Source organism: Montipora foliosa, chromosome 3, assembly GCF_036669935.1.
Source record: "Montipora foliosa isolate CH-2021 chromosome 3, ASM3666993v2, whole genome shotgun sequence".
NCBI classification, from domain to species: Eukaryota; Metazoa; Cnidaria; class Anthozoa; order Scleractinia; family Acroporidae; genus Montipora; species Montipora foliosa.
Window position 1 is genome coordinate 38,180,893 of NC_090871.1, and position 5,000 is coordinate 38,185,892.

The following is a 5,000-nucleotide window of genomic DNA, read 5'->3' on the forward strand; positions in this document are numbered from 1 at the left end:
GGTTCAAAAGGGGAGGAGGTGATATGTATCAGTCAAATCCAATAATCCTACCCCAGCTCCCACTCCCCCCCCTTCTGCCCAGCACTGTATTTGTGAAGGGTTTAAAGCTTAATTTGTCTGATGTTTTACACCTCATTAGAAGTTTAGGGTTTCCTCTTATTTTAGGCTGGTAAAGACACTGTCCAGTCCTCTGGGTATCCAAGGAGCCCACCAGTCATAAGTGCCAATTTTGCTTGTGCTAATGATAAAAGGTAATTTGGTTGTCATTTTGTCATTTTCCCCACAATCTACAAATATCGCAATCAGACTTGCCAGATTCAACGCTTAATCGGATTGTACATTATATTCCCTTTCTGCAGACTTGATTATTTCTCTTTTTTTCAGGATTTTTTCTCGTAAGGCTATCCTCCTGTTCGAAAGACCTAACCCACAGCACCCCAGCCAGGTCATGGCAATCAAAAAGGCTGAACTGGATCTGGCTGCCAAAAAAGCAAGCACTGGGTTCATGGAAGCCCTGTGCATTATAAAAAAGTTCCTTGACCCCTCCTCCATGGACGAAAGGACTTTAATTTCAAATGAAATTGAGAAGATGTTTCCTGGGCGCATTCGAAGCCCAGAAATATATTCAAAGTTGATGTGGTTCACATGTGAGGTTAGAAGACTGTTTTAGTAAAATAGGTTGATTGTAAAACATAGTGCAATAGAGCTCTTTGTTCACAAGAGAGTGCTCACCAGTTGCATGCTTATATAGGTATAACTCTTAATATTAGTCTGATTATAAACCTTCAAAAAAATTTTATCACAAATTGTTTTAGATGAACTGTTAATGTACATGTACACCTCTGGTGTACTATTGTAACAACATTTGTAACATTGCTGTATGCTAGCGCGTGCTCTGATTGGCTATTTTTTTATGAAAAAGAAATGGATGGTGCATAGAGATGGTTCATGCTGACCTAATTGTTGGTGAAATTTCTTGCCAGCAAAAGTTTTTTCTCACAATTTTTTACCAGTAAAACTTAAATTTAGCTGTTACTATTTAATGGCTAGTAAAAACTCAACATTTGAGTTAGGGTTTCTTGATGAAGATTTAGAAAACGTGTCTGAAATAAATATTTTTGAAAAACAAGTCGTCATATTTATAGTCAGCACCCGCACGGTTAAGAGAATTTGCAATTTGATCAGTGCAGAAAAAGCAACTTTTCAGTGTGAAAAATGTCTTGCTACATTATGTATGTTATAAAAGCAATGGCAATTTCTAGGTTGCATCCATCCAATTGGGGATGCACTTGGATGGTTGGGAGAGCACTTTGGGTGGCTACGCCTGGAGCATCTCTTACGCTACCCTCGTGCTCTCCCAACTATACGCGTGCATCTCCAATTGGATAGACGGACGCTAGACATTGTCCATTCCTTAATTTAAATGAAGTTGCCATTTGATTTTGCTCTGATTTAGATTGTTCTAAAGTTTTTTTTTTCATAACATCAAATTCTACAGGACTTATAGTATACATGTGTCTTTTCTTTCTGTGTGTGTTAATTTCTGCATTAGGTGATGAAAGTGGCTGGCATGGAGGAGGATGTCCCAGTTATTTGGGAATATTTGGAGTCCAAAATTGCCCCATTTATCGTGAGGCTTTTCAGTGGGGTGCAGGACTCCAGTTCCACTTTGCAGCAATCAGCATGCTGCATCCCAGAATCGGTTTGGGAAATTTTAGACCTTAAGCAACCGCTTTCAAAAAAGGAGGTATTTATAACTAGTTATGATGTAAACTGATTTAGAGATTTATATAATTATTACATTAATTTAGGAGAGTTGACTTATTAATAATAACAAAGGTTTGAACAGATAGTTACAAGATCCCATTTCAGTATGAAATAACTCTCTTTGCATTGCATATTATTGGCCTGTTCCCATTGCTTTGGGGATTCTATCTCTTCTGTGTTACGTTTGGTTGGCTTTTCCCTCACGTCTCAGCTTCCACCAAAACATGAAGGGAAATGGTAGTATATTTAACCAAAAGTATCTAAAGCAGAGACGCACAAAATTCAGACATTTTACTTTGATTCTGAGATTAGAAATTTTGTAGGTTTACCTCTGGCCTTAAATCACACCAATGGTTGGGTTCAAAACCCCCTTAAAGTGCTACTGTGATCAAATTTTCATCCTTTACAATTTTACAGATATCATGGTGAATTACACTGAAGAATGAAAATAGCGTATTAGTTTCAAAGACATTAAAACTTCAAAAATTGGTAACATGCAAATTAGGGGAGTGAAGACATCATAAACTTGACTAACCCTAATTAAGCAATTCTTGCTTCTTATGTATAGAAGGAGAAGAAGTTACAGTTGATTACTTTACTTTAAATCTTCCAAACTTAATAAATAATTACTTAAAATGTGTCTGTTTCCATGGGCCAAGTTTCCTTGTTTTGTTTCAGGCTGCCACAGCTTTTAAAACCACCAATGTCAGTGGAAAGAGTTGCTTGGCCATTGCACATGATGTGGCAGTAACCTTTTTAAAGCAAAAAATCGAAGGGCAATATATTTTAAAGGAGTTAAAGAAACTGCCGAATGCAACCAAGGGCAGACTACATTTCCTAAGCCCCGATTCTGAGGTCAGCTATTTTAAAATTTCAAAAGGAAAAGATGTTTTTGGCAAAAGTGTCTTTAGACACTGTGTCAGTATCCCCTTGGATGATGTACCTGGGGAACTGCTCCGTCTAGTCCAAGGTAATTATAAAATTATATTACTGTGGTACTGGTCCTTTCTCGGCATGGGATGTATTGCCTCAAAGAATCATAGGTTTTGATTTTTAAATTTTTTTAATCAATATATATAATATGAATAAAGTAATGCAAAAATACCATAAGAAATATTATTAGAAATGCCACTGTTGATTGAATGGTTGGGAGCTGGAGGCTGGAGATGACCTTAAGCTTACTTTGATTTTCAAATGACTGTTGAAAAAAAAAACAAAACCAAAGCAGTAACTCCGACCAATCACAACAGGAACAAATAGCGCCATGAACCAATCACAATTCCTAAGCAATTACCTGTACCTCGCTCGATGCATGAGAAAAATCATGCATACAAGGTGTGATTGGTTTTGGCTTTGCTCTTCATTGGTTCAAAATCTGGTGCGAGTCCTTTTAGCCAATCACTAAACATAGCGATTGCAAAGACATAATTACTTTCAACAGTCGTCTGAAAACTGCTCTAACCTTTCATTAATTGGTGTTGTTTCAATTAGAGTAGTTCAGCTAGTCAGGACGTACTTGTAAAGCATTACATATGATTTATACAATACTTTTTAGTTGTATACCGTGAAATATCCCATGAGTGACTTGATTTTTCTTAGTAAACACATGAGCCTTTAGGCAAGTGTGTATAGACAAAGAAAAATTAAGTCACACGTAGGATATTCACTGTATACCACAATAAAGTTTTGCATAACTAATTTATCCCATGCCACTCATTGCATTAGCACAAAACGAAAATCTTCAATGCTTAAAACAGCAAATAAATTAAGTTAAAAAAATGTTCAACCGAATGGCAACGTTTCTTGAAAGTACATAATTTTGATTTAAAAAAATATATAATCTATAAACAGGTACTGCTCATTAAATGTATAGAAGCCTTTGTACAGTATGTTACAAGGAAGGCCAGGATTTACTTGTGGAATACTACCCATTGCATACCGCGGAATATGCAACAAGTTTCTAGCTTTCTGATTGGCTGTATTATCTATGACATGGGATAAAAATATTATATACCATGAAAGTGTCACCATCTGCATTTTAAGAAATTTGATCACACAAATGGACTTGATGGTAGCAGACATTTTGTTTTAGTTCTGCTGATCTTTTTTTCAACATTTGAATTGATTTCAGTCATAAATGAGACCCCCTTATCTAGCCCCTCAACTGCAGAAGTCAGCAGGAATAGAAATGGTAACTAATCAAAAACAGTATACATCTTGTGAATATTGTTGCTAGTTAATAAAACCACTTGTTAATACCTTTTAATTGCATTTGTATCTTTGGCTGATCTTTTTTTATGCATAACTGTTATATTGACACTCACTGCATCTTATTTGCATGTTTTGTTTGCTTTTTTAATAAAAGAAGATAGCGTTCAGATACACAATGTTGCTGGTTGGTAACCTGGTTGTCGATGCCTTTAGTCTGTAGCCAATTCTCTCTGAGGTTGCTTTTTCTCAATAATTCTTGTCATCTTGACACTCATTGCATTTTGTATGTGTTTTGATTTTTAGGAGAGGATAGCATTCAGATACACAATGTTGCTGGTTGGTAACCTGGTTGTCGATGCCTTTAGTCTGTAGCCAATTCTCTCTGAGGTTGCTTTTTCTCATAATAATTCTTGTCATCTTGACACTCATTGCATTTTGTGTGTGTTTTGATTTTTAGAAGAGGATAGCATTCAGATACACAATGTTGCTGGTTGGTAACCTGGTTGTCAATGCCTTTAGTCTGTAGCCAATTCTCTCTGAGGTTGCTTTTTCTCATAATAATTCTTGTCATCTTGACACTCATTGCATTTTGTATGTGTTTTGATTTTTAGGAGAGGATAGCATTCAGATACACAATGTTGCTGGTTGGTAACCTGGTTGTCAATGCCTTTAGTCTGTAGCCAATTCTCTCTGAGGTTGCTTTTTCTCATAATAATTCTTGTCATCTTGACACTCATTGCATTTTGTGTGTGTTTTGATTTTTAGAAGAGGATAGCATTCAGATACACAATGTTGCTGGTTGGTAACCTGGTTGTCAATGCCTTTAGTCTGTAGCCAATTCTCTCTGAGGTTGCTTTTTCTCATAATAATTCTTGTCATCTTGACACTCATTGCATTTTGTATGTGTTTTGATTTTTAGGAGAGGATAGCATTCAGATACACAATGTTGCTGGTTGGTAACCTGGTTGTCAATGCCTTTAGTCTGTAGCCAATTCTCTCTGAGGTTGCTTTTTCTCATAATA

The 5,000-nt window shown here is 36.3% G+C and overlaps 1 pseudogene; it reads left to right on the forward strand.

Moving 5' to 3' along the window:
• Nucleotides 1–5,000, forward strand: part of LOC137995713 (uncharacterized) — a 419,354-nt pseudogene that overhangs the window by 282,483 nt on the left and 131,871 nt on the right.